Source organism: Atractosteus spatula, chromosome 8, assembly GCF_055471065.1.
Source record: "Atractosteus spatula isolate fAtrSpa1 chromosome 8, fAtrSpa1.hap1, whole genome shotgun sequence".
NCBI classification, from domain to species: domain Eukaryota; kingdom Metazoa; phylum Chordata; class Actinopteri; order Semionotiformes; family Lepisosteidae; genus Atractosteus; species Atractosteus spatula.
In genome coordinates, this window is record NC_142713.1 from 30245319 (window position 1) to 30269962 (window position 24644).

General features: G+C 40.5%; 1 protein-coding gene across 4 annotated transcripts in view; it reads left to right on the forward strand.

Annotated features, from left to right (window-relative positions):
• Positions 1 to 11095: 11095 nt before the first annotated feature.
• Positions 11096 to 24644, forward strand: part of LOC148829393 (CCR4-NOT transcription complex subunit 4-like) — a 53168-nt gene continuing 39619 nt past the window's right edge. For all 4 annotated transcript variants that reach the window (XM_088923419.1, XM_088923421.1, XM_088923420.1 and 1 more), the window contains exon 1: positions 11096 to 11337. The gene's annotated coding sequence lies outside the window, so the exon portion shown is untranslated. The remainder of the gene's footprint in view (positions 11338 to 24644) is intronic.

A 24644-nucleotide genomic window follows, 5' to 3' on the forward strand; every position in this document is an offset into this window, starting at 1 on the left:
TGTTTCCCTCAATAATTTGCATATTATATTATCTGAATATTCTGTTTTCAGAATATGACTATTCTGGCAAGCAATGGTCAGAAGGCAGGAATATTAGTCAATATTTTAAGTAAAAATAGAAAAATACAAGATATTAGTAAGGCTTCTGTCTGCTCTTCTTTTTGCCAGAATTCTTTGTTCTGTGTCTGTAAACTGAGGTATAAACAGTTTTGTTTTATTTTTTCAAGATGTATGTTATATACAGTATATTCTAACACTAAATAATATTTTCACTAAACCATAGGAAAACGACAAAAAATCAATTGAATTAAGTTACAACTCAGAAACAGCTTCATTCTTTCCAACAAATACAGAAATGCAAATAATTAAAATCAGTGCTCCAGTTGACAGGCTAAAGGTCTAAGCAACGAACAATATTTATGCAAAGAGTGTAACTGAAAAGGGAAACCAGGAAGACTGGCTGGAATGGAACTGTCCAGGACCAGGGTTGGCCACCTCTGCATTGCTTAACACTTTTATGTAGTATGTCTCCATCTACTGTTATCTCCTTGACAGTGATCCTATATTACAACAGCCTACGTTTACCTTAAATATTATTTGTCTTTCATGTTATTGATGTTGTTTAATTCATTACAGCATCACCACAACGTAACTTACATGCACATCTGTAAACTAACAGTAACCTCTTAACACCTTTCCATCCTGTAGCGTGTCAACACACCTGAGAAGGCTTATGTCTCATCACACGTAGTGGACAAGCATTGAAAGTGTAATGGAAGTAGACCATTTGGAAGTGTTTTGTAACTTTTCATGCCCTTTAAAATACACATCCGATAATTTTGTCGAGCTTGGATATGCAAATTTAAGCATGCATTGCTTGTCACAATATAATGTTGAATGTCATGACTGATTGTGACCCAGTATGCGGAACACATTTAATATTATTCTTCACAGTGAAATAACAATATGAGCACAAAGCTCTTTTGAGATGGTTTATGCTTTTATTGACGTTTTGTGAGGAAGAGTTCTTTTCAGAGCTCAGTTTCTTTTGCACACTCCTCCCATAGTATGTAATAAAACCCCGAGAGTGTCCATGCTGCTGAGAGAATGCGATTCACACTGCTCGTATTCTGCCTCCTGTGAGACGCGTAGCTCCTCTTTGGACTCAGACCTCCACAGCACCACCGTCACTGTCATCCTCAAGCAGGATGTAGGTGAAGAAACACACACTCCAGGGTGCTGCCAGTCGACGAGACAGGAACCATCCTGGATAAGTTACGTACTGACCAGACTGTGGCATAAAACTGGTGAGGAAATCTGCAAAGTAAAAGGAAGACAAGAGTAGAGTACATTTGCCAGGGGAATGTCACCGGACAGCCTGCTTTTATCCACATATTTTTCAATTAGCAGGTTTAAGTCACTCACTTACTTTACCTAGGCTCTGTGAAGAGGTGTTATCTCAAATTGTTTTAATGGGAAAACCCTACTGACATTAAATTTACTCATTTTGTTTGAGATCTCATGTCATTTCAAGTGTCCAAGGTGTTACAGGAAGGTTGCCATCTGCAGGTGCCAATATACGCAAATGCTGGTTTCTAGAGTTACAACTTTGAAAGCAAAAGTGGCCAAAATTTTTATTTGTGCTGTTACATAAGCTTACAATTGTGCTTGTGAAGAGAGCACACATGTATAAAACCTAAGTATTCCGGTATGAACAAAGTGCTCCTTCCTCTAAGGGAACTATAAGGCACAGTGTTCATAACGGGATTTACTTTAGCTGAGAGTCCTGGCGCCGCTCTGGTGTCATACAGTTGTGGAGGTACAGAAATTAATCTGCTTTGGTTCTTCATTGCTGAAATATCAACCAATCCTGGGGACGGGGTTCCTTCATTGACCATTAGAAGCTCTTATGACTTTTTAAAGGATTTGACTGGCTGCAATTAAAAAAGTGTTTTACAGATATATGTAAAAAATCATGCATAATATAGATAGTTTGTACAGTAGATGGACGCTGTGATGAAAACCATGATGATACGCAGACTTACAGTGTAAGGGAGTCCAAACTCCAAAATGAGGCCTCAGGCCCAGAAGAGTGAGAGTAGGCCCAGGCCACAAACCCATCAGAACAGTGATCCATGCAGTAGGGACACTACAGGCTCCTCACTAACTCCCACCTGAACCTGTAAACCAGCTCTGTGAACACCATATCCATGCTACTTCAGAAACACAGCTTTATTATCACCTACTGGTTCGTATAGAGGGGAAGCCATGTCTGGCCTTGCTGGATAAGGGATCCACCACCACCATCGTGCATTCTGAGCTCTTTCCTGTAGAGAGACAGCTACCGGAGAAAGTGTGTTTGTAAGGACAGACACCTGCTTTAGAGGAGCTAGGTCAGCAGCAGCTAGGGTGTTCAGCCTGGGTCACCCCTATTCATGAGGCATGTATCCTAGATGTCCTTCACAGGGCCCAAGCGCAGCTAGATCTCAGTAAGGGTGTAGCCTCATTTCAAAGAGGTCCCCCCATCACCCTTCACACTGATGAGGCTTTCTGAGACCACATACCTGTGCCAGTTTCACCTAAGTAGGGTGCCACAGACTGTCCTCACCCCGCACCCCCTGCTGCAAAAGTCTCAATGCTCCATACAGACTAGGAGAAAAACACTGACGATCTGGATCTGGAGCAAAGTAAGCAGGTCTAGAAACTTTTACAACAGTTTCACCACGTCTTTGCAGTGTCTCTGCAGGACTTGGGCTGCACTGACATAGTGCAACAGCACATCAAGACCACCGACGCAGTGCAGATTCGACAGCAACCTCGTTGCCTCGTTGCCAGCAAAGTGAGAACCCGCAGGGCGCACCATGGCAGAGATGTAAGAGGCTGGAATCATAGAGCTGTCTGACAGTCCGTGAAAGTCACCAATGATGCTGGTTCCAAAGAAAGACAGCAGTTGGAGGTCCTGCATGGATTACCGCAATCTGAATGCGGTGACCAAGAAGGACTCCTATCCGCTACCTACAATGGGTCCCTGGGTCTCCTCTCTGGATCGTCCTGGTTCTCTTCCTTTGATCTGAGGAGTGGCAACTGGGAGGTGGCCACTGGCCAGGGACTCTGGCAGTTCAAGGTCATGGCCTTTAGCCTTTGCAATGCTCCACCCACCTTTGAATGCCTGATGAGTGGGTTTTGGTGCTAATACTCCACACCCAGTGCTTAGTCTACCTCAACGATTTGCTGCTCCATGGCTGCTTGTTCTATAACTCTCTCTGTGCCTTCCATTTGGTCCTGGAGAAGATAGCAGCTGTCGGCTCAAGTTGCATCCTGGGAAATTATTCTTCTCCATCAGAATATGTCTTTCCAGAGTCATCGCATGAGCAGAGCTGGCATGGCCACCAAAAAGGATAAGGTGAGCACTGTACAAGACTGGCCAACATCCACCAATGTGAAGCAGCTCCAGGCATTACTCCTACTGTCGCCTATTCGTGACAGGGATTGCTACCATCAGCTAACTCGGGTGAGGACCCCATACAGATAGAGTAGTGACCACCAATGTGCTTTTGAGAATATGCAGTGTTGGCTGCACTGAATCTGGAGGTGCCATTCATCCTAGACACAGATGCCAGCGATGATAGGATTGAGACTGTCCTCGCCCAGAACCTGGGAGGTGGAGGGAAGGTCATTGTTTACTACAGTAGAGCCCTTAACAAGACTGTGTTACACAATGAGAGCTACTGGCAGTGGTGGATGCCATGGAACATCACCTCTGTGGCCTGCGTGTCACAATACACACTGACCACTCAGCACTGAGTTGGCTGATGTCCTTCAAGGAACCAGAAGGACAGGTGGCTGGGTGGATTAAAAAGCCCGACGAGTAGCAGTACTCCTTGCAGCATTGAGCAGGCACCAAACACCAGAATGCTAATGCCCTCTCCTGGCACCTTTGCATGCCGGTCAGTTGTGGCTACTGCCAATGCTGTGAGCTCCAGGAAGCAAATCATCACGTGCCGCCTGTCGAGAGCTGCTGGGTCAGCCTGCCTGAGTCCACACCATCTTGGAGGAAAAACCAGGAATCCAACCACTAACTCCAGGAGGTCCGCAGGTGGATGACAGATGGATGACAACCCATGAGGGAAGCACTGGCAGGGTGGCCCCACTCCTTGAAGGCTCTGTGGGTGCAATGACCAGCCTCAAGCTGGACCAGGAGATGTCCTCTGGCTTCCCTGAGGAAATGACTCCTGGAAGCTCACCATGGCCCCCAGGGGGTGGGCCACCTTGGCATTACCAAGACACTCTGGCACCTCCACCAGGCCTACTATTGGAGTTGCATGAGGGACGTGCAAGACTTCTGTGGCCGCTGTGACTCCTGTGTGGCACGGAATGGGTCCCTGGAGCAGTTCCGACACCCCTACAGCTGTTCCCAGTCACCTTCCCATGGGAGGTGGCTGTAGACATCTTGGGCTCCCTGCCGAAGACCCATTGTGGAAATGGGTTCATGCTGGTTGCCATGAACGATTTCACCCATTGGCCAGAGGTCCCAGTTCTCCCTGATCGTGGAGGCACATCAGAAGGACTGGGACCTCCAACTCCTTCTGGTCCTTTTGGTCTGCCGGTCTGCAGTACAAGACCCCACCTCCTGCACCCCAGCACTGCTTAGGCCACTGTGACTCCTGTGTGGCACAGAAAGGGTCCCTGGAGAAGTTCTGATGCCCCTACAGCTGTTCCTGGTCAGCGCACCTGTGGACATCTTGGGCTCCCTGCCGAAGACCCCCCGTGGAAGACTCAGTGAGCATCTGCAAGCTGCCTATCTCCAGCGGACACAGGCAGCTGGAGAGTGCTACCAAATTTAGAAATTAAGATTGAGATAAGATCACTTTATTAGCCATATACAATTTCTTGTATTAGGAATGTGTCTTTTTCCCATACCCCAGCTTGCTCTTCATGAGACACACAGAAACACAGACACAGAGAAGCTTGGGGTCAGAGCGCAGGGTCAGCCACTGTACAGCGCCCCTGGAGCAGTTGGGGTTAAGGGCCTTGCTCAGGAGTCCAACGGAGTAGGATTCCTCTGCCGGCCGCGTGATTTGAACTGGCAACCTTCCAGCCACGGGCACTGATCCTTAGCCACAGAGCCACCACTCCAGGTGAATTAGAATTCCAGCCTTAGGAGTGGGTGTGGGTGTTAGGGCCAAAGAGAGTAAAGGGCTGTAGGCTGAAGCTGGATGCTTAGTGGGTTGGCCCCTGTACCAACATGGAGCAGGTGAGTGAGACCAGTCGTCGCATCCACATGCTGCCGCAGGGCCATCTGGTCATCCTGCATCAGGATTGGATGGCTCTGTACAAAGGAGGAGCTAATGCCGCTGTTGCCTGAGACTCACTTTCCAGCACCAGTGCCAGGTCTGCAGCACCAGCTCCAGCAGCCACTGCCGCTTATCCAGACCCTGATGCAGGAGGGAGGGTTTTCCCATTCGCCATGTTTCCAGCCCTGGAAAAGCTCAAAGGCATCGCCAGACCTCCCCTGGTGAGAGAGAAGACTGCCAGCCCACTACTGGGATTTCGCCGTTGCCCCTGGGATGGGGGAGCTCCCTGCTTTTCTGCCCTAGTGACCAGCATGCCCCTGTGTTATTAAAAGCAATAAAATAGCGAGCTGCACTCCCATCTCCTACTCCTCTTTTTGTACCGCCGTTCGCTCCGCAGAGGGAAATTTAGGGAGGGCCTGTACAATATTTTTTGTTACTCTGGGTAAACTTACAAAATAATATCTGTAATCTGCTGTCCGCCAAGCTTTTTTTGATATGATTTTTTAAGATAATAGACGAGCCTGCTTACCCATCGAAGTGGTGGTTGCAGATGTCAGAGTTACCACGGCACACAAGGTGTTATCCTTCCTCTCTGGGGATTTGGACTTTTTTACCGAAGTCATTCCTCTGCAGCAGATGAACACTGTGGGAAGGTCCAGAAGGAACGGAAGGAAAACTCTGTTGTTTTTCTCAGCTCCTTTTCTGGGGAGCCTTTTCATTTTCATCTTGTTCCTGGTGATTTTGTCGTTGCCTGGGTGGTGATCTGGGCGATGCTTGGCCTTGCAGGCCTCTGGCTTCCCTGGAGTACTATGAGAGTTTGACCAATAGGGTAAAGGGAAGATAAAGCGAAGAAGCTTATTGCATGGATGTCCACAAATAACTGTGACCCCTTTTTATAAGGTTGTGAAAATGCAAAAATTCTGATGTCACCTGGATTAACATTCTGATGCTGTCACGTTGCTAAGTGTTAGTGTGATGTCATCACACACCTCATAAAGGTTTATTAATATCACAGTTTTTAACAGCCTTTTCAGTTGTTGTCTTACTTTTGTGTTCAATGCTGCTTGACTGGGCTATCAGATCCAGCACCTTGGTGGGGTGGTTTGTTGGGTTGTCTCCCAATGCCGGAGTTCGGCCCAGAACATGCTTCTTTGGCATGTTCTTCCCATGTCGGTTTGGGTAAATCGCTCCTCCGTGTGTGTCTCCTCTGCACTGAGAAGTCAGTCAGTCCATAGTAGTTCTTGTAGTATCCACCCCTCCAAGTATAAAGTTGAAAATAAATATAATTATTGGAGCATTACATAGTCTTTAATGGCATACCATTAAATACAGTACATTCACACCTTGTTAAACAAGCACTTTATTTACAAGTACTTGCTAAAACAAGTGACGTATATATATATAACTAGTTTTTAGACAAGTGAGTTCAAATCCCTGCTAATAGGAGCACCGATCACGTAGTTTGTTCTTTCAACAAAGAAACTAAGTCCCTCTCAGTGGGACTGGGTAAAACCTGGAGTGGCGGAATGTCAAATCACTGGCAAAAAATTAACAGATTTTGGTATCTTAAAATAATAACATCCAGTCTGGTTTTGTACTTTTCTATATTGTTTTCTTAAAATACAATACAAATCTGTCACAATACTAAGAAATTACATTCAGTATGTTGAGTATGAGAGGTTACTGCTGCTTTGATTATTAAGAGGTTCCACACAGAATAACTAGACTCTGGGACCCACCCCTCCATAGGGCCAAGACAACCCTATTTATTGAAATACTCATCTGTAGGCTGAGACTACACCCAACACTATCACTGTTGGCTAACTGGTTCTCTGTTATTCTTACATGTGACTCTGTTCACCCTTGCAGTCATTGCTCAGTTCAGCTATGGTGTTCATCCCCTCTGCAGTAGCCAGCTCCTGTTTCCCAATGCTTTTGGCAACTTGATACAACCCATGGCTCTGTAACTCTCTGCCCCACAAACAAAACAGTGATTGCAAGTTGTGAATCAGCTCTGGTGAAATTTGGTGAATTTGAGCAATGCTTCCACCTCTCCCTCTGCTGGGCTGGTAAATTGCCTGCAGTGCCTGTAGATAAATGCCTTGACGGTTGTGAATGCTATAGAGATGTACTTGGCAGAACTGTATCTTCATCTTTATTTATTTCTATTTACATTATATACATTAGTGTCTCACGAAAACTACTACAATGACTAAACAAATATAATTTCATGAAAATATCTGAACTGTAATGCTGTATGTTCCCCAAAGAGAAAAGGTGATAACACCTGTGTCCCTTCTCATCTATTTGTGAACACAGGTTGCACAATGCCGGTAGTTGCATTTGGTTGCCTGGGCAACGAAACACTACTCATCTAGGTTCCATGATGCCTTGTGGTGTCACTCTTCAGAAGAGTGTAAGTCCAGTAAGTTCCAGTCTAGGTCTGTATTACAACTGCGCTTTGAAAAGCTACCCAGTGCATACATTTGGTGAATTTCACCATCTGGAAGGCACAAAAAAGCAGCAACAACTCTATTTCCATGTTGTGGGCGATGTGCTTGAAACTCAATGAGCACCTTTAAACTAGTCAGTGACAGCTACAGCATATATACAATTAAGAACACTCGGTCAAGCTCACATTGATCTGCAGCTATGTGTGCAACAGAAACTGGCTTTTGCAAAGGCTGATCCATGTTGGCCGTCATCTCAGAGAACAAGAGCTAATATTTTATAGGTATGGTGAACAGGATGACATTTTATATCAGTGACATTTTTCTCCCAATCTACAAGGCAGTCTGAATTTCTTCACAAACTGTGAAGCGAAGCAGAAAGGCTCTGACTGAATGTTTTGAAAGTGAGGTGTAAAATCTTGCAGTTTGAAATGCTACTGCTCCTATTCCTTAGCCTAAGGGTTTCTGATTAGGCTTAATGGTGTTAAGTAGAAAATATCTAAACAGTGACTTTTTCAAAGTAACAGAGCTATTGTTTAACCTGCTTCAAGCCAAGCTGAATGATATTGTATTTTTTATTCCACAGATTTGCCAAAGAGCTGGGTAATTTTGGAAAGAGTGCAGTGCAGATGACAAAACATACAAGTACTTATTTTTGAAGTAATTGATAACATCACTGAACAGCTCACTGTTAGATCAAAGAAGTGTAAAACGAGAACTAAATCCAAAAAGGTTTATAGAATTCCAAACAGTTCCTCTGTGATGCAATAAAATCTCAGGAAGCATCATATCCCACCTTTGTGACCGCAGCTGGCTCCGCAAAAAACTGCATGATGTATACAACTCTAGTCTGCAAGGGAAAGAGTTTGACCAGCACTAAACAATGCACAGCTGGTCTTCCAAAATAGCTTCTCTGAAGTTAACTAATAACCTTAATACTCATGATCCCCTACTGTATGATTACAATCAGAGATTTTTTTTTTCAACTTTGAAGCAAACAAAACTCATCACATGTAATGCTCAGGACTGCGAAAGCTCTTCAGGATCAGCTCTAAGGACAACCGAAAAGGAGCTGCACAGCTGCACAACACAGTTTCTAGAGTTTAATCACTGAGAAGCTCCCAAAAAAAGATAAATGAATGTATTCTCAATTGCAATTGAAGTATAATAACAAATTCATAATATTTTATTGCATTTTTACATTGCTACTTTTTTTGGTATTTTGAAATACTCAGGGTATGCCAGTTGAAGACACACTTGTAAGAAGTAAGAATAGTATTTGTCAGACACATTACAGTTAGACTCTAATTGGCGTAAAACAATTGTACTTGTTAGACAGGATCAGCAGCAGAAACGTCCGCTGCTCCCCCTTTTCCAAGAGAAGAATGAGCAAGGTGTTGTGTAATTGGATGCCATTGCTAGTGAGGAAAATAAAAGAAAAGGAATCAGCAACGTCAGCATGCACAGGCCAAAAATTACTCAATAACATAGTCACGTAACAGGAGGGCGGGGGGCTGCGGGGAGGCTACTGTATAAAGGTATTCAGAGGTTTAGAGTTGTAAAAGATCATCCAGGAAGAAGATGGAAGGTAATAGGTTAGAAGTGTATTGATATAGATGGTTACCATTCAGCAAGCAGAGGCTGAGCATCACAACACGAAAAACATGACAAGATATACAAGGACAAATACACATTTTGTACTAACTCAACAAACAATAAAAAAACACTCTAGCACATAAAAGTTCTAAAAAATGTTTTTTAGAGCGCATCATTTCTATTGTCACCTTTTCAACACAAATTGAGAGGTTTGCATATACGTTTTTTATCTCTAGGAGTCCCAACGGAGATCGACCTGTACCAGGGGACGTCAAAAAGAGGATCATGCATACCATTTCTTCTAGGACTGTTTACAACCCAGACAGGCCCCTCCTCATTCATGAGCCATTATGTCACTCAGAAGGTTGTGATGGGTGACATCGTGTAAAGCCTCTTGAGTAGTAAATCTTCTGCTGGCTGTGCCTTCTGGACAGGAATCATCATTAATGTTGCTTAACAACAGCATCACGTCCACACAACAGCATCGGGACTTTGCTTGTGCAGAAAGGCAAAAATGAAAAGATAAAGAAGACTAACACCATTCTCAACAGCTGGAAATGAGAAAACGAAGCAGCTGTAAAATACTAATCAAAAACTAAAATACAGGATCATGTAGCTTAATTCTATCTATGTCTATTACGGAGTTGCGACCATTTGTACTGTTATCGTTTTTATCCTTATCTTATACGCCACTGACTTTGTCATTTTCTGTGTTGTCTTGAGCAAAGAAACTACATGTATGTACTTTACAGTGTTGCTACGACAGGTGTAGTAGCCATACTGCTCAAAGAAGAAACACCGGTGAGAAACCAGGCTGGAAAACGGTGATGTGTATCGGTGTCGAATAGTATTCTAAGTCGACCAAAATTGTTTCTGTTGCGATAACGATCTTGATTTAATAAATGTACACTAAAGTGATGTTGCTCTTTTCAGAAGATGTCGCTGGGGGTTATGTTGCATTAATCCAGGTGAATCTTTTCCCCTTCTACAGGGGTTAGTACACGTTCTGATAAACGCCACACTAAAGTTAAATTATACCGTATTTGTCGTTAATATTCATGTGGGGGCGAATGTTTTTTGACGGCTTTCTAACAGTAAAGGTAGAAAAGAAATGACTTTTTTTGTTTTAAAATTAAGCTTTTCTTTTAAAAAATATTTTCTTGTTACAGCTTAATGTTTCAAATGAAGATTCAATTTCCGATTAAAAATCTTAATTAGGAGTGAAAAATAAGCTTAATTTAACATACATATTCTGAAGATTCAAAATGTGTTAAGCAACCTAATGTCTGAGCTTCTAAATTATTTTAAATTGTTCAAAAACATGCCATAAAAACTTTTAAATTCTAACTCGGATGGAATGGGCTTCGGATAGGTTCTCAGTCGCACAAAATGTTCCGATTTGACTACATTTCCCAAATACATCAGAGAAAGGGCACGTCAGAGAAGTAGAAAAATCACCCCTCCCCCACGTGTAACAATTTTCTCTGTTGAGCTAGGGCATCTTGGGATTTGTAGTACTTAAAATGAGCAAATTATGCATTTGTGCTATTGAGGTGTGTTTCAAGTTGAATGTTCTTAAAATTATGGTCTTGTTTATATGATGATTTATTGATACGACACTATACAGAAATAATAAATTTTAAGATTTGATAAAATTTGCTTCAATGTGTTTTACCTAAAACTACATTAACCATATGCCCCGAGAGACAAGCAGGCGCGCACACTCACTACGATGTGAATGTTCAACTCCCCCCCCCCTCCTCCCTAGTCCAATGTAAGATGGTGGCTAGAAGGTGCTGCTGCAACACACAGAGAGGCTGAAAGAAAAGGCAAGGCATTTGCTCAACAAATCAAATCCAAACTGAACAAAAAAACGCAGAAAGAATTCAAGGTGCCTGCTAACACAATTCTGGGCAGTTCAGAAAGATAATCAATCCCCGCCCCATTTGATCTGAATATACCTTTGGAGGAGTCTCAGAGAGCCATAGAGAGACAGGGTGAGTATCCCACAAACTATCACCATAAACTAGAATTCTGGAATAGGCTAGTGAAAGATATGTATATGTTTCTATTAAAATCCATCTTTCAGTAGATTCCCACCCTTTCTCTTTGGCTCCTAGTTATGGGAAGGTAGCAGCGTCAATGTCTGTGTGGAAGTGTCTTCTGTGTTGGGATCCGATTGGAGGGAGAGTCCGCAGGCTTTGCCGGGGCTGTACAGGCCGCACTGCTGCGAGTGCAAAACGCCTCTTGTGTTTTTCACTTTAGATATTTTGCTACACCCTTGCTTTAAAAGAGGCACTGTGCCGAAACGCATCATAGTCGGATTGTACATGAAATGAAATATCCATGCCATGTGATTTTTTTTTAGATTTCGCGTTCTGTGGAAATGCAGGATGCACTTGACCGGCTTTTTGATATTGCGAGCGCAAAACATCACAATTTGGGGTGTGTAATGGTTGAGATCAGACACTCACAGGGCTTGCGTAGAGTAAAAGAAAAGGCAACATATCTCATGGTTAAGAGGCCAATTGTAAATAAAAGGGATATGTTTATTTAAGCTACATCTCCCACTTTCTACCACTGGTAATACGCCAATGCTTTCGTAATGTGTCGTAGCTACAAAATATTATAATGAGTGAAATTGTCCTGTGGTCTAACAATTCTAGAAGAGTTGACCGGCAAACTGTGCCATAATGGTTACGCTGTGCTATAATATATTCCGGCAGATTTAATTTTAATTACGAACTCAAGGGAATGCGTTGTTTTCTAGAAGGAAGTCGCCGAAGTGTTCAATTCCATTAAATCATAAGTTTAACATTTCCTCTTCCTTATTTAAAGGTACATTACGTTATAAATTGAGGACCAGTCGTGAGATATATCGTGTTGGTCTGTTTGTTGCGTTGTTAATCACGGACAGTTTTAAGTCAGTTGCTTTTTTTCTAAATACATATTCAAACCTATAAATGTAGGATAGCAGTATGCATGCATTTCCAGGAATACTTTAAAAAGATTAGCATAGCTAGTAACATTGTATTGTGAAAACAGGGATTTGCACTATTAATGCTTGGGAAGGAGTTTTAAAATGCAGTGAAAACTGCACAATGAAAGGTATATTTTGTTTTTCTGGTATGCTAGGATATATATATATATGCATATACTCTTCAGGTCAAGTTGGAAGTAAAATGATTTACAAAAAGATCAGGAATGATGACTGTGTTCCTCCCTATTATTATATTTCCCTGAATAGATAAACTGCAGGTCTTCAATCTGTGTGGTTTCCTTTTCAATGTTTTTCAGTATTGTTGGGAACGGTTGTCTTTAATGTGGAAGTGCTAGAAAAGCTATATCCAGCTGGAGGGGTTGTCTTTTCAATGGAGGATGTCTCAAGTGAAGCAGATTTTTAGTTGTGTGTATGATGTGCACAGAAAATTGACTGTAAACAAATGATAAAGAGTTCACATGTTGCCAATGGTGTGTGTCACCTCCACACTTAAAGACAAATGACAGCATCTTATCGATATGTCCCAAGGTGGTTGGGTAGAAGCAGGTGATGCCAGAAAGCTATGAATCAGGAAGTCATCAGCATGTTTTAGGTCAGCCTTAGGAAACATGTATGTATCCAGGTTAGATGCAAAACTAAATGTCTTAAGGCAGTTGGTTATTGAAGTGACAAAAATGTGAAATAATTTGACTACAAAGCCTTAGTGCTCCCAGGTTAGGGCACAGACAGTAAAGCCAGGACAGTGCTTATTGAGCTCCATGCCTGGTACATCTATTACACCTAATGTGTCTTCAAATGAGTGATAAAAACCAAGGGCTTCTGTAGTTTCTCACAGTGGTAACATGAACATTTCTTGTTTTAGGCAATTAAAATTGCCCATAATATTGGTATGTGATCACTGATATTTGTGGTGCTCACTTTTTTCCCCATTATCTGGAAAAACTTTCTGCATATGGTGTGTTGTGTGTCGTTATCGCAGAGCTCACTGCATAATATGTTCAAAAGTCAGAAGAACAGGTTAGTTTCTCTTCACTCTTGTCTCGGAATTGATAAATAGATATCTTTAAACAGCTAACCATCTCTTCAAAAACATGGACGTTAGCGAATGGCATCGTGATGTTTTCTTCTATGCTGTTTGGTAGGTTAGTACACAAAGGTATGAGACCTTGGATGTTAGAATTTGTATGACTGGTCGTTGTGTTCATGATGTTTTCAGCGTGTTCTCTGTGTTTCTCGTGTAGTTTCAAAATGTCTTTAATTTTGTTTGCTGATGTCTATTGTCCAAAACCGTGAAAACAGAATGCATATTTATTTTTGGTACCTGTTATGATCTACCTGCAAAAGACAAATCAGTAAGGACCAAGGTAATGTACAATTAAAGCATATTTAACAGACTGTTAAGTAACTGCAAAAGTAGTCTGTTTTCTTTTGTGTATTTTGTTCAGGAGTCTCTGAACCACTTCAGTGTTAAAAGGCTCAGCTTTTAGGCCTGAGTAATGTGAGATGTTGCGGTAAAGTTTACCAAAACCACAGAAATTAAAATTCGCTGGTTTTTAGACATTTAAGAATCTCAACACCGTTTCAATGCATCTCTTTCAGTTTTTGAGAAATTGTATCTACTTTTATTACTTTATAAGCTATCTTGCTTCTAGGAAATATGGAGAGTGCCAACCTTAGCTAATAGCTGTGGCTTTTCTGCCGTTAAAAGTATCTACATAATTAAAATGTTTTTTTTGGTTACTGGAAAATGTCCTAATTTGAAAGTTTTCCAGTCATTTTTTACCCATTTATTATAAAGTGCCTACTACCATCACAGCATTCTAAGCGTGTCCTCAAAACTGGCTTTCAAACTGAAATCACCAATTCAGTGACACTAACCAGCTTCACATACATTCAATTATTCACTTAATCTGCAAAGTATTAAAGAGATTTAACCTGAAAATGTTGTAATGGTTTCTGAGTATTATGCTAAGATTAGTTTTTGTTCTCAAAACACTCTGCTGACAAGTGTTCCATTTTGGAGTTGCAATTAAAATTAATCTTTACAAATGCTGTATTTTGCTCTTCTTTTTACAGTCATGTAAATTTCAAAAAGTACCTCACAGAATTGTAAAAAGTAGTTACACAATTGTTACATTGAGTTTTGCCTTCCTAATGTTCTCTGTAAGATCTCCCATATTTCATCACATGCAATTAAGAGAGTTATCTACACATGTAGAAACCGAGTCCTTCCTGTTAGCTTAATATATTAAGGTATTTATCTATATTTATGAAATTCATTCTGCAGTTATTCATGTAACATGACTGTGCAGAAGCTGTATTTGTGGACAAATAGTGTTATCACCTGAGAAGTCAAATGGAAGCAGTTGCTTATTTTTTATACAGATTTCATCATAGAATGTTATCAATAAATTCCATAGTTGCAAAATAAATGCCTCATTTGGTTTGCTTCCTTGTGACCATTTTGGCTTTTAATTTTTCTTTCCATGTCAGCAGAAAAGTCCAAGCAACAAAGATATTTACTTTGCTGGTCAGCACAACTCTTCAGTGCGGCCTCCTAACTTAAAAATGTGTAGTATTGACTATTATACCAGGTACATTTCCTTGTCACAAAATATTAATGGACACTTTTCATTCCTGAGGATACCAAAGCACTTTACATTAAGGAGGGCACCTACTTCATCCACCACCTGTGTGACAGCCATATAGAGAACGGAGAAATAATTTTACCTTTTGAAATATGGGGGATATCAAGGGAAGCCAGAATGTGTTTGGCTGCATCAAACTGTTCACAGTGTTTTAAGAGGTCAGTTTATGAAGTGGTATCTCATCCCAGGTGATAAACAGATGTTCAAAGCATAGTGGTTAAATATTTGCTCTAGTGACTGAAAATGGAATGGATATCTTACAAGTCAGCTTTAATACAAAACCATACCAATTGCCTGGTAGTGGTTGTTAGTGTATAAAATAATGTTATCGTCTTAACATCAACAAGTTTCAAGATGTCGACTACCATGAAAGTATAAAAGATGCATGCTTTCATGGTAGTAATTCTAAGCAAGTTGGTCATATGCTCACCTTTTAAGGAACTGCCCTAGTATCTACAAGAATGTGAAAGTTTACACATGAGAGATCTGCTGGAACCACTTCTTGTTTACTTGCTGGTAGTTCATTGATTCTAGATTCTCAGTGTGCCCTTCCTTTCATTAGTCCACTAAATAGTTTGTTTCAAGCAAATACAACTCTTAAATAAAAGGAGCTAGGGGGTTGTTGTGTACACATTAAATATAACAGTGTCTTCTGCTGCTACACAAGTATTTCACTTGGGGCCAGTGCTCCTCTTTTCTTTTTCTTGTGAAGTAGTGGTTCAGATTGACAGTGTCTGACTTTCTAGATTGTGAACGCGTTAATCGAATTCCCCAGCTCTTGTCTTTGTTCCAAGCTAAAAGAGATTTAGTCCTTTTTGCTTATCTATGTAGGACATAGCTTTCAGTGCTGGAATTATTCTGGTTGCTCTTCTTTGAAGTTTTTTTCCAGAGCAGTGACATCCTTTTTGTAGGATGGGGACCAAACTGCGAGAGAGTATTCTTAATGGGGTCACGCCAGAGCGTTAAACTGTTGTAGTTTGAATTCACCGTTCTTTGCTTATTTCAGAACATTTTCTATGCCCTTTTTTTCTTACCTTCTGGTTGTTGTCTTTTACTCTCGTTTAATTCCAGGGCTTCACAGAGTAACTGTGCGAAAAGGTTCAGAACTCGAAATATACTCAGTATTCTTAACAACATCCCTTCAGATATTTTACACTGTATTCCTTCATAGGCAGTACATACAGTGTAAGCATATATTATTGTACTTTTGTGACACTGTTCTCTCAGCAAGACCCTTTTTTCAGAGTATTTTGAGAACATGATTTAAAACAAGACTTTTTTTTCAAGGAATGTCTTTTCGAGGTAGATTGGGAATTCTACCGAATACACATTTGTGATAAATTGATTTCAAATGTAAATGATATAGCCAAGGAGCCCTCTTGAGGACCATAATGAGGTAAAAGGTCCAGTTGACACCGCAGGCAAATATCTGTCCGCTTTTTTCTCCATGTGAATGCGAGAGGTGCTTTGACAAAAAAATTTTAATGAGGCACCTTCTAACGAAATACAGTGCAACCTGCAGTTAAGTCTCTCTCTCTGCACCCCGGATACCACAAAATAAATGGGAGCATATTATCCCTATACGTAAAAATTCACCCTAAGCAGGAAAGACGTTTCTAATTAAGAACTAAAGGATGCACTTTGAAGATTCAAAGTGGGATAATATAGCATAGGTTGTCCAATGCTGACTGGCCATTTTGAGATGGAAGTGTTAACCTTGTTTGTTTTTTTTAATTATTGGAACATTTTTCACTAATAAACATTTGAAAGCTAATGTATTTCCTGTAATATTGCGAAAATTAAGGAGCATTTTGAAGCATTAAGAAATCTGCTTGTACCGCACTTATCAGCTGCATCTAAGATTCTCGTAAAATTAAATTGCTTTCATTCTACTTTCCCCGAATGTCAGGGTTTGAAATCACATGTCACAATATGCAAAGTCTTTACACCTTTCCTTCACAGTACACAAGGGGCTCTTGGATTCTTTGTTTCATTCCAGTTCAATTAAACAGAAAAGCAAAATCATTGAAATGCATTATGTGCAAAAAGCTCTATCATTGTGCCAGTTTTTAAATTAACCATGGCAGGTTTCCGTTAATCAAAAGGATAGTGCCGTGGCAATTTGGATAACATTGAACAACTCAAGGTAAATGAAGTCCCAAGTGACAGCGTGATTGCTTTTAGCGCTTAGTTTTTATTAGTGTGAGAGTGAAACATCAGATTCAGTGTTCTTGAAAAGCAGCCTTGAAATGGTGACTGTAGGATACGATGGAGTTGGCCAAAGCAACATTTAATTATGACCACCTGCAAGTTTTCATTCTTTCCTATCAACATGTTCATTTGTTAAACTTGTGACATTTAAAATTCCAATGTATTTCAAGTCTTTGTGGAAGAATCCAACACTTCAAATGTTTTTAACTTGGATATGACATTATTGTTGAATTTAATTCAGCTGCTGGTTAATTATTACAGGTTTAGTATTGAATCACATTGGATATTTGGCTAAAATTCCAGTACCTCTGTTTAATGCTATTAACATTCAATAGGATTTTTCTTACACAAAGCAGGGGAATGCATGAGACATGTTATAATTGCTATGTAAAGAGTTAGCCATTAACATGATTGAGTTTTTTTCCATATTTTTTTAGTTTTAGGTCTGCTTGAATGCAGCTTTCTTGCTTCTGTGGAAACAGATTTTTGCTTGATATTTAAGCCAAATCATAGCCTTTTTTTCCTAGCTGTAAGTGACCTTTAAGTCCTCAGATTTGATTGAACCTTTATTTAGTAAATCATTACTGATTTTGCAGCAGTGGCATGGTGGTGCAGTGGTTAGCATTGCTGCCTCACAGCGCTGGAGCCCCGGGTTCAATTCCTGGGGTGCTGTCTGTCTGGAGCTTGTATGTTCCCCCCCATGTTGGCTATGCTTGCCTCCAGGCGCTCCGGTTTCCTCCCTCAGTTCAAAGACATACTGGCAGGTTGATTGGCTTCTGGGGAGATGGCCCCGGTGTGAGTGTGTCCCTTTGCCCTGTGACGGACTGGCGCGTCCCATCCATGGTGTACCCAGCCTTGTGCACATGACTTGCTGGGTCCACTATGACTCAGAATTCGATGAAATGGATGGATGGTTTACTAATATTGCAAAATATTTTTACACAGTGTTTCTTTGTTTTCGCTTCTTGCCTGGGCTGAGCCTTGATGTCTTGGAAAGTAAGCAGTGTTTCCACATGGTGATTGCTTATACACTGAGCTGTAACCTTGCAATAAATGCAGCCACATAACTAATCGTTACAGTTACTTTCTTAACGGTTTAGAGGTGCCACCATTAAAAAGAAAGGCTTTTCTGTTTTTTTAACCGAAGATGTTTACATCATTTTAAACCACAAGTTTCTTCAAGTGGATGATGGTATTAGTATGGTAAATAATACTAAGTATAGTATTAGTAAGTACTATAGTAATACTAATTACTAAGAAACAAGTAATGGGTTTATTCCATGCCGAAAAATAGAAGAAAGAAAACACAACGTTTCGGCCGTGGAGCCTTTTTCAGGTGAAGAAGGCTCCATGGCCGAAACGTTGTTTTCTTTCTTCTTTTTTTCAGCATGGAATAAACTCATTACTTGTTCCTTTGTAGCCTGACGCAGCTACCCACCTTAATTATTACTAAGTATAGTATTAATAGTAAATAATAAATAAAAACAGTATAATATTTTATAAAAAGTCAAAGTGCAAGGGTTAAGTCTCAGTCCCCGTCTCTTCAGTTTCCTCAGTTTTACAGTAAGTTGTAAAAAAAAAAAAACAGATACTAGCAGGGTGTATAGGTTTGGTTCCCCGCTCTCTCCCAACCCCCCGGGAGGATTATGGAATTAAAGTGCTGATAAAAACTCGAGAAGAAAAGAACTTGCAAAAGCAGCTGAACGCTGCTGTTCGGCAAATCGAGGTATTTTAACGAATCTCATTAAGTAGCAGTATACGGAAACCCCCCCCCCCCCCCCCCCTTTGCAGCGCTGTGAAAAAATTAGAACGTGGAGGTGATACCAGTTGTCAACAGTAGGCTTTGTGTCGCCCTTCTGGATTTTCTTTTATTTACTGTAAAACAAAACTGAAGATTTCAAAATAAATATCTTAATATGTGCATCTTGACATTTGTGAGGCAGTACGCTCACACTGATGACGGAACACTTGCCACGTGTTGCCGTTTGTGATCCACATGGTTGTACGGTTTTCATGGAGACGTTGTGCCATCTCTGCAGTGAGAATGTTGGCCCAGAATGCAGCAAAGGGGTGAATTCCAATGTAGTTCTGCAATTGGAGCTGAATATTTTTTGGGTGGGTTTGGAATTGGAGTTAACCCTGTTTAGTTCAGCTGGAATTCGGCTAAAATTGACTCCAATTCCACGTGCACAGTACGGAAATACATTTCGAAAGCATGGCATAAGTCATTCAAATCCAAAAGTAGACTTGTGTGTTTGGGCTTTGGAATGCTCTCTTTTGCTTTCAAATGTTCAAAATGTCCACAGCTTTTACTCCACGATGACGTGGCTACTGTTGCCAAACAGCTGTTGATGCACGAAGGAAAGCCTTTCTACTTTTGTAATTCACTCTTGCATACCTTTCATAAATGTGGATGGAACTGGGCGATTTCTCCATGTTGCTCCATTTCTGCTCCAACTGGGCGATTTCTCCATGTCAGGAATTGGTTGCGTTAATGAAACAGGCTTCCATTTCCTAATGTACGGAGAGAATGGTTTTGATATTCCTTTAGTCACAGGCCTGCAGTTGGTCTACCAATAAGGTCTTTAAGGATTTTACTAATTGTTTCCTGACATCTAAATCAAAGTGAATTTATGGTAACGAAACAAACGAGTTATTTATTGTTAGTCGCATTTGCAATGTCTAAATGTGAGATAAATGGAGAATAAAACAGTTTTAGAGACTGATCTGTTTGCTCGTGAAGCGTGTGAACCGGAGTTAATGCTAGCAGAACCTGCTCACTGTGTGGCATCTTACATGAAATAAGAAGGCTAAAATGTGGTTAACTCAGCTTATCCTTGAGAAACAGGGGCTTTGAAATGTAGAGAATTGCCTTTTTTATTATTGTTCAAATGTTGTTGATCAAAGTAATTCTTTTATATGAATTAGAGATGTAAGCTGGTTACAACTTATAGAAATCCTTCAGAACTTCTATAACATCTGGATGTTGGGAATAAATAAAACAGGCCTAATTTTTTATACTGATGAAACAAGTGAGCTACATACATGAAGTGTTGCATCATAAACAGTGTGTAGAGCAAATGTTGAGATAATTAAGTAATTTATAGGCACATTTATGTTGGTGCCACTGTGTCCGCCATCCTCTTGAAGTAAAAAGTCTCTTCAAAGCAGGATCACAGATCTCACTCTCCCCTCATTTTTCTTTTAACCAGTAGACTGCCAACTGTATTGTGCTTTTCGGGTTTTGAATAAAAGGCACACTTGTTGAGAATGCCAAGCGAATAGTATGGTCAGTTTTCTGTTTTCTGAAAATGTGAGAATCAGAATTTGTTTATAGGAAGGAAGCACAAAATACAAAAAATAGTCTGAAAGTGCATCTAGGAATTGGCCATCCAACATTCAGCAGGTATGCAGCTGTGCTGTCCAGCACTTGAGGTTTTGATAGAGACCCTTCCAATTCTCTGGACAGAAGCAGATACCTGCCAGTCCAGCTAGACACTGTTAGTAAGATCAATATTAATGTATTTTAGTGATATCTTTCTGACTGGCAGTCTGCTCTCTTTAGCATATCCTTTAACAAAATGTGTTTAGATTACACAAAGCAAATCATGTTCACCTTCACATAGTGCAGTCCATTGTGTGGCGTTCTCTAATGGGTTTCCCAGTGAGTTTAGTTAAAGCTAGGTTATTGTGTATACAGTGTCTTCATAGTAAAGACTTTTGTATACATGTTCTGAAGGTGATTTAACACCATGCACAAAACAGAGCAGACACATGTACAGTGGCAGCTTGCCCTGTATTATGCAAGGCCTAATGCAAAGTTGTAACACTTAACTTTATAACATTATTATAAATTATTATTATTATTATTATTATTATTACACTTATAAATGTAGTGAAAAGACCTGGCGAAAAGCTGCTGTTGAGCTTTCATGATTTAAAAGAGTATTCACTATTGCGTGGGAGAGGTACTGTCACAAGCTGCCATGCAGTTTCAGGATGGTGTGAGGCTTCCAAGACTTTAAAGCCTTAGAATGTGGGCCGCGCCAGACAAGGTTTTTCTTGATCTCCTCTGTTCTGTTGTTGTGGAACCTTTTGTAGCTGCAGTCTGCCTGACTGCCAAGATGGTGCCTATTAAAACAAACTCCACCATAACATGAATGTCTGCAGGTATTCACTGTACCTACAACAACCACAGGTATCGCTACCAGAGATGCTGTAACTCATTAATAGATTTAGTAGTATTTAAGTATATGAAGTCATCTGCTCCACATTTGCAGTTTTGTCCCTGATACTATTGGAATACTATTGCACAACTCTTTCCATTAAGGTAAGTTTCAGGTATTTGGGAATTTCTACTGCTTTGAAGGACCTGTTTCATTTGAACCTTGCTCCCAAAGTGGGGTTGTTTACAGAAGATCTGCACAGATGAATATGGTTTAAATAAATGTACTCCCAAAACTGAACTATTATTCATGATCTCTGAATCTACTGGAAAACAGAAAAGTTAGACTAAAATTGAGAAAGTCAGGTGGGGTTACATTCAGCACCATATTTTCTCAGTTACTTCTTTTTTCAGTTAAACTGCCTTTTGAGATGGCTCCACCCAGAACAGTGGAAAAGCCAGCTTGGATAGACTGAGACTTCAGGATATACCATTCTTACCTCACTCTCGTCTTTATAAGGGAGAGGGGATTCAAGTCGTAGCTGTTTGAGAACCAATGTATGTCAATTACTTTAAAAGCTTGGTGGAAAGCAATTATAATCATCATCAAAGACGTATCATCGTGTTTGAAATCTATGTAGCATAACCCTGACTTTACAATCAACGGGAAACCCCTTGTGTTGAAAACATGGTCACAGAAGGTTATTTCCCATTTGAGACATTTTTGATAGAGGGAGACAACTCTCATCCCTCAGTTTAATACTCAATACCAAGTAGTTCATACTTCCTCTGCATTCAGTTAAGAGATGTTTTAAAGTTAAATATCAATAGGTTGCCTCTCAGTTCCCCTCTGCTTTAATGGTGGAACTCTTGGAAATCAAAACAGTTAAAAATAATACATCTGAAGTGTAACAATTAATTTTCCAGTTCAGATGGGATTTATGTTCCCAAAGACCTGTGGAACAAGAATTGCAGTTTGCCTCAACACACTTGCCGTTTCATGCAACAATCAAATACAATTAATAAAATGCCAAACTTAGGTTATAGCATATTGGAAAGGCCTTATTTACCATAGAGCTGTCAGAAACTGACATTTACAACCAGTGTACAGAAAATGTTACAGTACTTAAGGTTATATTGAGACATTTTGCTGCTGTCCATAAAGTCCAAATCCAACACTGTCTGAGAGATGCTGGGCTATTTTCCCCTCCGTTTCCTATTGGTGACCTCTCATCCTTAATCCCACATGTTAAAAAAGCATGTTTTTGCTGTTACTCCTCACAAAAGCAAGATACTGTTAAACTGGAAGAACAGGAAAACTAAACAGCACCACATAATCAAGTGATTTAGCTTACTGACACAACATGCTGAAAAACTAACAGCTTGAAATACCTTTCTGCGCATGGAGGGTGTTGATGTTCTGCTGCTTGCATTATAAATATGGATTTGATGTTATGGGTAATGAAATATTTTAATCTGGATGCAATGAAACTGTTCCTTTTATCATTTGTTTAAAATTACAAATCTATTTTTAAATCTAATCTGCAACACAAAGGTTACAAGCAAGCTGATTCTGCCTTAGTTTGTACTTTTTTCCTCCGATACAAAATCTGCTAATTTAAAGACAAGACATCGTTTTACAGTTACAAGTCTGCATCTGCCTTCGAGCATTCACACAGCAGCATGTATTCTTGAATTAGTTCCAGGTAATAATTATAATAATTGCTTACATTTATATAGCGCTTTTCTGGACACTCCACTCAAAGCGCTTTACAGGTAATGGGGACTCCCCTCCACCACCACCAATGTGCAGCATCCACCTGGATGATGCGACGGCAGCCATAGTGCGCCAGAACACTCACCACACATCAGCTCTCAGTGGGCAGGAGAGCAGAGTGATGAAACCAATTCATAGATGGGGATTATTAGGAGGCCATGATTGGTAAGGGCCAATGGGAAATTTGGCCAGGACGCCGGGGTTACACCCCTACTCTTTACGAGAAACGCCCTGGGATTTTTAATGACCACAGAGAGTCAGGACCTTGGTTTTACGTCTCATCCGAAGGACTGCGCCTATTTACAGTATAGTGTCCCCGTCACTATACTGGGGCATTAGGACCCACATGGACCACAGGGTGGCTGCTGGTATGTGTTGCTTGTGTGTTCTGAGTATATGTGTCATTCCTTGTTCTATTATACAATGCTTGTGTTTTGTAACTTAAGTCTGGTTGTTGGTTTTAGCACTGGGTACTCAGCAGTAGCTTTCAAAGTTTGTCAGTATGTTAAACAGACAATCAGGGCATTGTTTTCAATCTGAAACAGTGAAAAGGCAAATAATCTCAGTATTGTTTAGGTAAGAGGTAACGTGTGAATGTTTTCCTTCGGGTACAGATACACCTGGGATCAATCTTCATTGTTTTATTTCTTTCTCATGTCAAACAAATGTCACTTTGAAGTAGGTGAAAAGTAACAGATCTTTTGTTTTTGGTAATGTTAAGAACAGTAACTGCACTTTTGTTGAAACTGAAAGGTTCTTTTATTCAAAGTTTCAGTGGTTCTTATTGAAGATCTTATTTTAGGCAAGTGTTTTTTATTATTGCTGGACACCTCTGTATTGTGCTGCAAAGGCTGTGATCTAATGCACTTTTTTCTGTCTCTGAATGTGGTTTGTGAGGCACCAAATTTCTGAGCAACAAACACGTGTGGGATTAGGAGCAGATGTTGAAATCTGTGTGTTTCTCATAAATAAGGGTGCTTCCACTGTTCAGGATAGTTGTTGGGTCCAATGTGGGAATCTCTATGTGGAGTTCAGCATTTTTGTTATGCAAAGACCACTAGCCATAGAATGATATGTTGGAAACAGAGTGATTGCCCAAATATTGCCAGTTGGATATCCTCTTGATAAATCTATAATTAGGGAGAATCAGACTGGAAAAGCAGTTTAAGCTCTTTTAGTAAGTGATGCTAGTTTTCTCTTAAATGTAGCAGTGTAGGTATGTCTGTAGTGAAAAATATATTTCAGGTAAAAGCAAAAAAATGTTTAATTTCCTTAGAAAGCCGTTTCTGAGACTGTGAGACTCTACCGAACCACAATCGGAAAGAGACAGGGCAAAAATGGGATTCATGGGAGAGTTAGCAAGGCAGAAACCCCTGCTAACCAAGAAGAACATAAATGCTCGTCTCTCATTTGCCAAGAAGCTCCTGGATGATCCCCAAGCCTTTTGGGAGAATGTTCTATGGACAGATGAGTCAAATGGGGAACTTTTTGGATGACATGGA